Source organism: Myotis brandtii, unplaced genomic scaffold (assembly GCF_000412655.1).
Source record: "Myotis brandtii unplaced genomic scaffold, ASM41265v1 scaffold155, whole genome shotgun sequence".
NCBI lineage: Eukaryota > Metazoa > Chordata > Mammalia > Chiroptera > Vespertilionidae > Myotis > Myotis brandtii.
Window position 1 is genome coordinate 1718578 of NW_005355621.1, and position 13095 is coordinate 1731672.

At 44.0% G+C, this 13095-nt stretch overlaps 1 pseudogene; it reads right to left on the reverse strand.

The window, feature by feature from the left end:
- Positions 1-11939: 11939 nt before the first annotated feature.
- Positions 11940-12438, reverse strand: LOC102247432 (annotated as a pseudogene).
- Positions 12439-13095: the final 657 nt, after the last annotated feature.

Consider the following 13095-nt stretch of genomic DNA (forward strand, 5'->3'; position numbering starts at 1 on the left):
AATAACATTGTATTTCCTCATTTGAAATCCAGTGACATAACACGAAAACAGGCAGCTTCGAATCAGGGGAAAATAGTCACAACAGTTAACAGTCACTTTGAAACAGGGTGCAAATGGGCTTTACTGGCAAAGACTGGGGGCCAGTTCTACTTGTGTGTGTGAGTGCTCCTCCACCGCATGGTCCCCAGGAGCTGCCTCCAAGTTCAGGTAGGATGCCCAGATGTGCCATACTTTGGGGCTAGCTGAGCACTTGTTGAGTCTGTGTGAATCATTGACCAATTAGTGGTCAGGGTTCTATCCCTTATATTTCGCTTATCCTACCCTATGTGGCTAACATTCCTGAGCACCTAATACTCACTGAACAGGTTTTGATTGGGTTAAATTGTGATGTAGATACCAGTGCTCAAGCCTGCGAGTCAAGAGGCCTGGGTTGTAATCAAGTCTTGTGACCTTGAGCAAGCTAAGTAGCCACACCAAGAGAGCACTGAGCAGGATAACAGCTATTTCTGTCTAGCGCTTCTAGTTTGCGGCACTTACATTGCCACCTGACTCCCGATAACCCTGAAAGATAATCCAAAAGGAAAGAGTAGTCCAACCCGGGTGGCTCAGAGGTTGAGCGTCAACTTATGAACCAGGAGGTTACGGTTTGATTCCCGGTCGGGGCACATGCTCAGGTTTTGGGCTCAATCCCCAGTGTGGGGTATGCAGGAGGCAGCCGATCAATGATTCCCTCTCATCATTGATGTTTCTATCTCTCCCTCTCTGAAATCAAGAAAAATATGTAAAAACAAACAAACCAAAACAAAACCCAACAAACAAACAAACAGAAGGAAAGGGTAAGCTTCTTTCTAAAGGTTAAATTTAAGGCAAAAGCTAGGTATAGTCAAAATTTCCCTGGACACGCCTATAAATAATCTGAAATCAAGAAAAATATGTAAAAACCAAACAAACCAAAAACAAAACAAAACACAAACAACCAAAACAAAACCCAACAAACAAACAGAAGGAAAGGGAAGTTTCTTTCTAAAGGTTAAATTTAAGGCAAAAGCTAGATATAGTCAAAATTTCCCTGGACACGCCTATAAATAATCGATAAAGTAGTTTAAAATGCTTTGTGATTACAACAAGAATTGGTAATACTTGTGAAGTATGTGAGGTGGATATAGTAACATATTTAGTGAGAGTACATATTCCAAAGTGCCATATTAAAGTACAGCCATTTAAGGCAGCAAGGTCTTCACAACCAGGAAGGGGAAGAAGAGCAATTCCATATTTCTGGTTTTGGGATCATTCTGGGGCACATGTGCATTGAGTGGATTATCAAGAAGAATCTGGACTATTTAAATTGTTGTTTTTATTTCTCTCTTGTCACTAAGTGCAAATGGGTGGATTCATGTCAGTTAAGTGTGTGATGCATTCCCCCAGTCTTATTCCATTAAATGTGTTGATTATAGATTCAGAAAGTGTCAGGCATTGGGCTGGGTGCAGGGAATTCAGTGGACAATAAAATAGATGTGATTTCTGGCCTGAGGGTATTTATAGTCTTCACAGATTGTTTACAGACAAAGAAATGAAGCTCAGATAGGTGACTGCCAAAGATGGCTCAGCCAGTGAGGGGCAGGGCTGGGATTTGAACCTGGGTCTTTTGGCTTTAACCCTAAGCTTTTCCCAGTTACTCCCTGCTTTCAATGTAACTACAGTCACTTCCAAAGCCAAAGTCAGGATCTTGGAGTTCATTACAGAAGAAACAGGCCTCTGGAACTGGCCGCTTGCCTTGGCAGTTGGGATCTGGAACTAAGTTCATATTTGATGTTGCATCGTTCCCTCCAGAAATGGGATGGGTTGGAATGGAATGGTAATGAGGGCTCTGTTTGTTCCAGAGGGCCCACTCCCTCTCCTGCCCACCAGCCGTAATGGTTGACCACCCTCTTTAAGCCCCTTATTGATTACAAAGGGTTGCTTTCTTCTGATGCAAGTGGCTGAGCCAAGGGCAGTTAGAGCTGTGCCATGGCCCCCAAAATTACTGCCTTTCACATGAAATATGTCAGGCAGCTTTCCCAGGAGCCCCTTTCAAGGACAAAGAGGCTGGTTCCCGGCTTGCATCTCCCTTCTTTGATATCTGATGTGTATATGTTTCTTCCCCATGTCTACTCCACATGGCCTAAGAAACTGGGTGCCCCGTCTCCCAGAGTCCCAGGCTGTCCATGGGCCTCTCAGGCCCCATCCCAGGAGGAGCCTTGAGGATGCCGCCAACAAGACCCATCCAAAGGCTGTGGTTGGCCCTGGCACTCAATGTGCTGACCCAGCCCACCACAGGGTTGGTGGCGCCAGACCTGGGGCTCCTCCTAAACTGGGCACAATCATTTGGGTACATTGAAGAACGCTCTTCGTATTGAAAACGGTGGTGACTCCCTTCCGTTCCCTAAGCCAGGGCGGACCTGGCTTCATTTTATGAAGGAGGCGTTTGAAGTGAGGAGGCACTCAGGTTAGAATTGATTCCTTTTTATTGCTTCTGTCACAAAAGATAAAAATAAAGCGTTTAGTCCAAGGAAAGTTGGATTCTCACACAGACCTGTGTATTTACCCTTTGGAGAAATGTCACTAATGATGTTTTAATAATGCTGTATGTACCTAGAGACCAATAATAAGAAGAACTTATTATTTACCAAAGCAACTGCTAGCTCCTTAATGATGGGCTAAGTATCAGCTACTGGCAGGATCTGTAGTGGGTAAGTGCTGTGTAATTACCAAGCAAATTCATCATTATTTCTGCCTTATAAACCAGAATATGTGTTAAATAATACTTTGGGGCCACTGAAAGTAATTACTGAGCCCCATCCCTGTAAGAACATGTAATTATGCTATGGTTGCCCTGTGTTTACTAAGCAAACCTATGCAATTATTATCAAAAGCCCAAAGCCTGCCCTCAGAGCCACAAAAGTGCACCCGAGGGCAGGTCTGTGCCTGGCGTAGAAGCAGCATGTGCACGGGGTCGTGAAGGACTGGGGCCTCCACTTTCCAAATTCCAGCGCTGCCTTCATTCCTGGCCTCGGAAAAGCCACAAGCATGGCTTTGTGAAACAAGTCCATTGTGTCTTCCCTTCTCCCCACCCCACCCCACCTCAGCCCAACCCCTGCTCTGACCCCCCTGCTGTTCCAACCTGCCAATTCCCACCACAAGGCCTGCTGGGACCTAAGCATCTGGCTGCAGAGGATTCAGTTCAACAGTTCAAGGAAGCTCTTTTGAAGGCTCACCTTGTATCAGGAATTGGGATGGGTGCTGTGGACATGAAGAGAAGTCCCCTGCTTTGGAAGGCCCAGGTGGGAGAGGCAGGCAGGTTTCAGGGATGATTGGTCTGGTGTACAGACTCTGCAGAGCATCAAGGTCAAAAGCACAGGCCCTGAAGCCAGGAGAAAATCAGAGGGCCTACATTAAAGATCACTGTGTGAGTTACAGGAGGAAAGTGCTGGGAACAGTGCCTGACACACCCAATGGATGTTCCACACGTTTGCTATTATTTTAACGTGGTAAACATGTGGAGGAATGCACGTCTGAATCCTTTAGCACTCAAATGTCACCATGAAACACAGTCTTCCCAGCTCCTGCCCAAGAGAATGTCCTTTTCCTCCTCGAGCTCGTGGAGCATTCCATCTGCTTGCCTCTCATGACAACCAGCATTTTCTACCAGGCACCGTGTTAACTGGTGTCGATGTTCTGACCTCCCTTGCTGAGCTTGTTGAGTTCCGAGTTTGATTTTATTCATCTTTGTGTCCCTAACACCAAGCACAGGCCCAGTAGTGTAGTAGGCACTCATTACATGTTTGTTGAGTGAATAGCAGTCACTCAATAAACACTTGTTTAAAAAAAAAAAAGAGGAGCCCTTCAAAGTCCTATTTGACCATGTGGCCAAAGCAATGAGCCAAAACCACAGATTTTATTCTGTTTTTACTAATGTGGGTACATGTGGGGGAGTTGGATTTTGAAAAGATTGCAGAAGAGGTTTCTTTAGGACTCCGCTGGATGAACAAAAGACTAACTAATTAAAAACAAAGAAACAAAGGCCCTAAGCATTAGGCTCTTTTCTGCTCACTTGGTATTGATGGGATGACATTTGACTGGGAGGCTGGGTCTCCAGGCAGGACCCCAGCTTTTTTTTCTAGCAGCCCCAGGCCCAAGCTGCCAGGGGGAGTCACAGAGCTGAAAGCAGTATTGTTAACTGCTTTTCAGGAGGTCCCCCAGCTGGTCCCAGGTCACCAGGCTTCACTGTTTGCTTGTGTGTTCTTAAGCCGGGGCCTTTGGTATTAGCAAAAGATTAGATTTTTCTGTCTTCATCATCAACTGTTCCTCTCCCACCCACATCCCCCACATCCTCCGTCCCTTTCATGCCCTCACTCTCAGCATCTCTCTGGGTGAATGTTAATGAGGCTGAACACAAGCTGGAAGGTCAATGGCCCGTGGCTCTTCCATAAGGCACCCTCTCTTGGGTGGATTCTTAAATGTGATAATAGGAACAATAACTAAATTGGTATACTTACCCTTCAAAGAACTTTCCCAGATGTTATATTCTTTTATTCTGACCAACAAGACTATGTGGGGGAATTTTATTATTTGCATTTGGTGGCTGAAAAAAGTAAGACTCAGAGATGGTAAGTGATCTGTCCATCTTCACAACCAGAGATAGTAGAGGAGGACTCAAGGACGCATATTCTACTTCCTAATGAGAGGGGCAGAAATAGAATATTGGGACCAGCTATAATTGTAAGAAATATTAATCATGCTCTATTAACTGTGATTGTTTTTGTTCTGATTAAAGAAGGCACATTCTAACCTGGCTGGGAATTGAATGTGGGACCTGGGAGCTCACCTGGACATGAGGCCCATCCTCTCCAACGAGGAGCTGCCTATTATCATGGAAAGAGTAGCAACCTTATTGCAGAAACCAGAGCCTCCAGCCCTTTGCATATCACTAGGCCTTTGCATATTGCCAGTCCTTTGAAGACCCCCAGCCTTTGCATACCCGCAGGCCTTTGCAGATCTCCAGCCTGCATTTACCTATAAACTGCCCATTTGGCATACCCTTTGTCCACTTCCTATGTAATCTTTGTCCTTCTATCCAATACTAGAGGCCTGGTGCATGACATTCGTGCACTGAGGGGGGGAGGTCCCTCAGCCTGGCCTGTGCCCTCCCCTGAGGGGTCCTTGGCGCTGCTGTGGAGGGGGAAGAGGCTGTGCTCACCAGCCGTGAGCCCAGCTTCTGACTGAGTGGCGCTTCCTCTGTGGGAGTGCACTGACCATCAGGGGGCAGCTCCTGCATTGATCGCCTGCCCCCTTGTGGTCAGTGCGCATCATAGCGACCAGTCGTTCCACCGTTCAGTTGATTTGCATATTAGCCTTTTATTATATAGGATAAGCAGCTGGCTTATGATGGGGTGCAGAACAGATTTTTGTGGATTACCTGCTGCTCTCCCATACTGCCAGCAGTATTAGAATAAACACTCATATAGGATTCAACCCTGTCTCTGCTTAATTGGCTCAAATAGTGACAGGCAGTGTGGACCCATTGATTGTCCAGTTACACAACCACACACAAATAATAAAAAATAATATTAATGAAATGCTTACTATATATCAGGGCTTGTCTTAAGAGCTTTGCATGGATTAACTCATATAGTCTACATGTTAATCCTAACTAATAGATACTCTTATTCCCTTAATAAATGATGACATGGAGCCTCAATAAAGTAAAGCAACTTACATGAGTTATCCAGCTAGTAAGCACATGAACCCAGGAAACTGGTCTCCAGAGCCTAACTTCTTCAACACGACCTAACAGCTTGGAATAAGTTTCAGTGGTTCACATAAACGAAATCTTGCTGTATACTAGACAACCTGGAAATTTCTCATTCATGAACTAATTCTCTGAACATATGTTTGTTACCCAGAGATAAGCTGGAAGCACCCATTGCCTAGTTTTTGCATGGTATCACAATTGATAAAGAATAGTTTAACAAACAACGTTTCTTAAATGCTATTTCAATCTCCTTGGGCATCTTGTTATTGAACAGAAAGAGTTCGTCCACCTGGAACTAGCAGAGCCACACACTAGACACCGAGAATTGCAGTGGAGAAATGTTGGCTATTTCACTGATGAGTGGTGCCACCCAGGATACTAGTGCTCAAAAGCTCCAGCTCCCCATGGTGTGTAGGTTACAGACTACTAGTATATAGGGCAGAAATCACAAGACATTGTGGGTTGGGGAATTCAGAGTCTTGCTGGAAGCTGATTGGTTGGAGATGAGGTAAGAGTAATACATCATTTCTTCAGATCTTAAGGACAGTTCTGAGGTCTGTTCTGTGGCCCCTCTGTCTGGTTTCATGGGAAAGTAGCCAGGGGATCTGTTCCACCTTAGGGCTCAGGAGCTGAAACTTAACTTAGGTCAAGATGTTATCTATGGCCTGACAGAGCTCCTGACTATGTGAGCTATTTTCTTCTGCTGCCTTGGGGATTGCTGATTATCTGATCTCTGAGGGAGAGAGAGAGAGAGAGAGAGAGAGAGAGAGAGAGAGAGAATAATTTTTAGAGCCAGGATTTAAAGGTAAATTTAATCAGTCATAAGGACCCTTGGTTTCAATCTCTTGAATAATATTACAGGAGAGCCAATTCCTAGATCTCGGCAACATTTCTTAAAATCCTCTTTTACCACTTCCATCACTTTCAATGTCTCCTAAACTTCACAGCTGGCCCCAGGCCCCTTTTCTCTTCAATACTTGTTCTGACTTTTCTGTCAAAATCTCTGCTGAAAGCCAAGCCATGTGATGAGTCTTGGCTCTTTCCTCCTTCTTCCCATCTTTGGGGCCTTTCTTGGTCTTACCAATAGCTCTTTCTCTAGTGTAAACATTTATTTGCTCCTGTTTCTTATATTTGTACCCCACTTGTTATTCTGACCTGTATAATAATGTCCAGTAACTTAAAGACTAAAAATAACTCTTATAAAATAGCCCTAGCTGGTTTGGCTCAGTGGATAGAGCAACTGCCTGTGGACTGAAAGGTCCCAGGTTCTATTCTGGTCAAGGGCATGTACCTTAGTTGCCGGCACATCCCCAGTAGGGGGTGTGCAGGAGACAACTGATCAATCTTTCTCTCTCATCGATGTTTCTAAATCTCTAACCCTCTCCCTTCCCCTCTGTAAAAAGTTAATAAGATATATTTATAAAAAATAAATAAGGGGAAGATGATGAATGACCTAAGTTAGAATTTTCTTGATGAAAGAGAGGTTGTAGGGTGAGGTAGAAAGTGAGTATTTTCTTTGTCTTTCTCCCCATCACAAATGTGTTGACGCCCAAGAATATTGCTAGAGGATGGGGATAAAGACATGAGTAATAAATTATCTCTGTCTTCTGAGAGATGCTCATTTAGCTGGAGGGACAAACAAATAGACAGATATGACATTAATATCACAATAGGAGTAAGCATGAGGGCTATGGGGGCACATTGGAAGCCTTTGTGAAGAAAGTGAAGCTAAGTTACTGAAGCTAATATGGAAAACAGGACTGAAATTGGGCTTTCTTTGAAAAGGAACTGGTTATTTGTCCAGAAGACAGAGGGACAATGGTGGACTTGTTCACTTTTCTAAGAAGGGGAGACTAAGTAGGGGCTCAGCATGCATTTGTTAAATGAATGAAAATGGTTTGGAATTTGCCTAATGCCCTACTGCCCTGATCCTAGGCGCTCTACTTACATCAAAATAGAGTCAAGTCCACTTCTTGCTAGAAATCCTTCCAGACCATCCCGTCACACAGTGATCTTCTCTGAACCCAAAGGTGACAGCTAATTTTCAAGCTCCACTCCCTCCACTTTACACTGAGAACATATATCTTGTTCTGTGGCTTAATCTTCCCACGTGTTTCCAGTTTTCCCCATCAGACTATGAGCTCCTTGAGGATGGAGGTCATGGTGGGTAAATCTCTGCCCCTCTGATGTGGGTGAGTGGAGGGTGCCCTATCAGTACCCCAAGAGTAGGAAAGAGTTGTAGAAGCTATCTCTTCTTTTTAAAAAAATAAAATTAATATATTTTTCATTGATTTCAAAGTGGAAAAGAGAGGGAGAGAGAGAGATAGAAACATCAATGATGAGAGAGAATCATTGATTGGCTGCCTCCTGCACACCCCACACTGGGAATCTAGCCCACAACCCAGGAATCAAACCACGACCCCCTGGTTCATAGGTTGACACTCATCTACTGAGCCATGCTGGCCGGGTGAGACTATCTCTTCTGAGGTCTTCATTTACAGATGAGGACACTGAAGCCCAGAGGGTGGGTGACCCTGAATGACATCTCTAATCCCCTTCTCTCACTTAGGCAGGATGGGCAGATCTGGAGGGACTTCTGGCCTCAGCCACATGCCCTATAGGGCTAGGCCATTTTCCTTGAGCTCTTAGACCAGACCCCTAGTCATCAATAATAAAATCTTGGTATTTCATATAAAAATCATATTTCTGGTTTCTCTGAAAAATGTGAAGATCTGGCTTATACTGTTCCCCAGCAACTATCAGCTGAGGCTAAGCATCTGTCTGGCAGGGACTCACTGTGTATCCTACTTCCCACCATTTGCAGTTTTCTTGGTCACTTGCCTACACTCTTCCCCAGCAACAATCAGCAACAAGCATCTGACTGGCAGGGACTCACTGTTTATCCTACTTCCCACCATTTGCAGTTTTCTTGGTCACTGCCTGCCCAGCCTCTACATGCATTGGGGCTTGCAATGCGTGCTTTAGGCTCTTACATTGGGCTTGGGTCCTGGGTATAGTCATTAAAGTAATATTTATCAAGTGTCTAATATGTACCAGGCACTTTCCACTGAGAATACAAAAGTGAGCAAAGCAGACAACAATCCTGACTTCCACGAGCTTCCATTCAGTGGAGGGACATAGCCAATAAGCCACATAACTGGTTATATAGGTCATTAGAATGTGATAAGTGTCGGGGAGAAAAAAACAGGGATGGTAGATTGGAAATGAAGGACAACATGGGGTTGTAAGTATAACAGGTTGTAAGTAAAGGCTTTAGGAGGAGGATGACATTTGAATAAAAACTGAAGTTGAGCAGAAGAACCATTTGTATATTGGAGGGAAGAACATTCCAGGCAGAGGGAACAGAGCGTGCCAAAGCCCGGAGTCTGTGGTGTGGGTGGCCTGCTGAGCAAGGAGACAGTGCGGCTCTAGCAAAGGGAGTAGCTGGAGATGAAGTAAAACAACTGATGAGATCCTACTCACCTAGGACCTTGTGGATGATTATAAGAAGCCTTTTTTCCTAAGCGAGAGGGAAAGTATTGGAGAGATGTGAGCAGGACAGTGACCAGAGGTGACTTGAGTTTTCAAGTTGTAAAAGCATCGCTCTGCTGCAGTCTTGAACATGGAGTGTTGGTGTCCAGGGGTTGAATAGGGGGAACAATTAAAAGGCAACTGCAATAATCCAGAAGAGACAGACTGGTGTCAGACCAGGGTGGTCATGGTGGAGGTGAGAAGTGGTCAGATTCCTGAGAGATTCTGAGACTTTGCAGATTCTTGGTGACTTTTCCTTTTCAATATTCCTTCATGAGGGCCATGCCTGGCAGATTCCCAGTTTTGAATTTCATGGAAAAGGAGTTGAAAGTCTCAGTCTCAGGCCCTTTCTTCCCAGGAGACTCTTGGGCTCTTTGTGCAATTCAATCAACCCCTTCTCCAGAGCTCTGGTGCCAAGAGAAGCAAAAGTGCTGCGAAGCTTCAGCAAACCACAGAGAAGAATAGCCACAAGCACTTCTTTTTCTCCTTTTTTCTGGGGCCAGGGAGTCAGCCTTTGGGTCTCACACTCCTTTTTTCTGGGGCCAGGGAGACAGCCTTCGGGTCTCACATGGGCAAAGGGAGGCCCCTCAAATAATATATTCCCAAACCCCATAAGAAACCCTTCCAAAGTGACTTGCTTTTTCACCCAGAGAGAAGAGGATGGTATCACTTATAAAATTTCATCTCACAGGCCCCTGTTACTTACAGATCTTTGCAAAAGAGAAGCTTGTGAAAAAAGATTTGCTTCTTATAAAATAGGAGAATGGACTGAAATTGGTGTCGCTGGTACCTGAATTAAATTTGAAAAAATGAGGAGGTATAGGGAAATTCTTGTCTGTGGAGTCTAGGAGGCCTACACCCAGAGTTTGGAGCAACAGGCACTGAAAATTTCTCTGAAATAAAGGTGAACACGTTATATTTCTTGTGGAGCATTCACTCTATGGTTTTGGCAATTCTGTTCCAAGAATAAGAGAACTTTAACAACGCTAACTTTTTCTGGACATTGAGGTCCTACAACTAATTCTTGCATGCTAAATAGAATATTACATATGTAATGGATTATTATATAAATAGGATTAGGAATTGTCCTTTTTCTAGTACTTAATTTTTATTGTCCCTATCTTATCTTGTGTTTTTTTTAAAATTTTTTATTGATTAAGTTATTACATATTAAGAATTATCATTTTTCTCATACTTCATTTTTATTGTCCCTATCTTGTGTGTGTGTGTGTGTGTGTGTGTGTGTGTGTGTGTGTGTGTGTGTGTTTTATCAGCATCTTATCATTTCCCATTCTTCATGGGGCATTCTAAATCATTACTATTTTCCCCTATCCTCCAAAACCAATTCAGCTCTTTGTTCTCAGCAGATAACTTTAGTTCTCACTTCTTTGAGAAAATAAAGGACATTAGTTATGAAATTCATTACCTTGCTTCCTCAAAAATCAACCTGTTTCTTGGCCCAGCCTCGCCTCTTTCCCTTTTGTCGAGTGAGATTATGTGGTATTTATCTTTCTCTGACTGGCTTATTTCACTTAGCATAATGCTCTCCAGTTCCATCCATGCTGTTGTAAATGGTAAGAACTTCTTTTTTGCTGCCGCGTAGTATTCCATTGTGTAGATGTACCAGATGTACCACAGTTTTTTAATCCACTCATCTACTGATGGGCACTTAGGCTGTTTCCAAATCTTAGCTATGGTGAATTGTGCTGATATGAACATATGGGTGCATATATCCTTTCTAATTGGTGTTTCTGGTTTCTTGGGATATATTCCTAGAAGTGGGATCACAGGGTCAAATGGGAGTTCCATTTCCAGTTTTTTGAGGAAACTCCATACTGTCTTCCATAGTGGCTGCACCAGCAGCAGATAACTTTAGTTCTCACTTCTTTGAGAAAATAAAGGACATTAGTTATGAAATTCATTACCTTGCTTCCTCAAAAATCAACCTGTTTCTTGGCCCAGCCTCCTCTCTTTCCCTTTTGTCTGAGAAGAGGTGTCTTTGGAAGAGGTAAGAAGACAAAGATCAACCATTTAGTATAACATGACCTCCCACTTTCTCTAGAATGATCGTCACCTCCTCTTCACTGCCTCCCTCACCATCCAACAAGCAGGCTCAAATGCTTCCCATTCTCCTAAAATCTTCCCCTGCCTTTGCCTTGCTCTGCAGTCACTGCCTCGTATCTCCTCTTCATTGATGACCCTCTGGATGAGCTTGCTCCCATTCTTGCCTTGATTTCCCCCAGTGTCTCAATCACTCTTCACCCAATTCTATTATTTGGCTTTAACCTCTGTCACTTTGTTAGAAACCCCACAAAAGTCCCCAATGATCTCCTAATTGCTAACTTTTATGGCTTCTCTCAGTCTTCATTCTACCCTTTTGCTAATTCAAAAAGTGTGGTCCATGGACCCAGGATCAAGGGCAGCACCTGGAAGTTTGTTAGAAATGCAGATCTTGGGCTCTACCCTTGGCCCTACTGATTCACAGTCAGGGTTTAACAATATCTCCAGGTGACTCAGAACACTGATGCTCAATCTCTCTATGCCATTTGACACAAGTCTTAGAACACCTTTATGCCTTCCATCCTACCTCTTCCTCCTACTCCCTCTTTAGTTATTCTTTTTTTTTTTCCATGTCATCAATTTTTAATGGGTTTTTCCTTTACAAATACACCAGAGAATCATGCAATGCTGTCAGCATTGGATGCAATCCTGGGCCACGAATCTGCACACTCTTTTGCAACTGGTCCTGTGATGGCAGAACCTTTCATTTCCCCTTTATTGTTTACTATGAACCCCGCATTATCCTCAAAATAAAGAAACACGCCATCTTTTCTCCGGTATGACTTTCGTTGTCGAATTACCACCGCTGGATGTACCTTCTTTCTGAGCTCCGGTTTGCCTTTTTTTGACTGTGGCCATCACCATGTCACCCACACCGGCGGCAGGAAGTCTTTTCAGTCATCCCTTGATCCCCTTCATGGAGATTATGTACAGATTTTTAGCTCCTGTGTTGTCAGCACAGTTGATCATGGCTCCTACCGGAAGACCCAGGGACATCCGGAAATTCGCCCCAGAGGACCCACCACGTCCTCTCTTTGACATCTCGGACGCCGGAAAGGGATGGCTCTTTAGTTATTTGTTAATCTCCATCTCTTGCTCCTCTTTCTCTAATAGTGCTACAAATACAAATTTTCCCTCGGGTCCTGCCCTCCCTGCTCTTGTGGCAATTTCTGTATTCACTGGGTACTCCTTTCTCCCAAACCTTCAACTACCATGAAATGCTGCTGACTCACATTTCTATCTTTCTCTTCAGAAACTCAGGCTTCTCTTCCAACTGCTTTCCAATTTTCTGTCTGTGCTGCAATGCTTCAAATGCAGCATATCCCCCACAGAACCCCTTATCTTCCCCATTCTCCACCCTGCTTCTCTTTCTGGTTTCCTATCTTGATCCATGACATCAATAGCCCTCCACCCTTTCACAAACATGGGAGACCTAGGGTCTTCTCTTCCCACTCTCTTACCTCCGTGTACAATTAGTCATCAAACTTCGACCCCAGAGACATCTGTGCACTACCACCCCTCTTCTCTATTTCTCTGCCATTACTAGGATTTAGACCCTTGTTATGTATAACTTGGATTATTACATAGCCTCCTAAGTATTCTCTTACCCTCACCTCTAGTCTGTACCCTCCAGTATACTCTCCACCCAGACATCAGTGCATGCTTCCAAAAGTACTCACCAAATGATTGTTCTCATTGCTTCTGAAACTCTC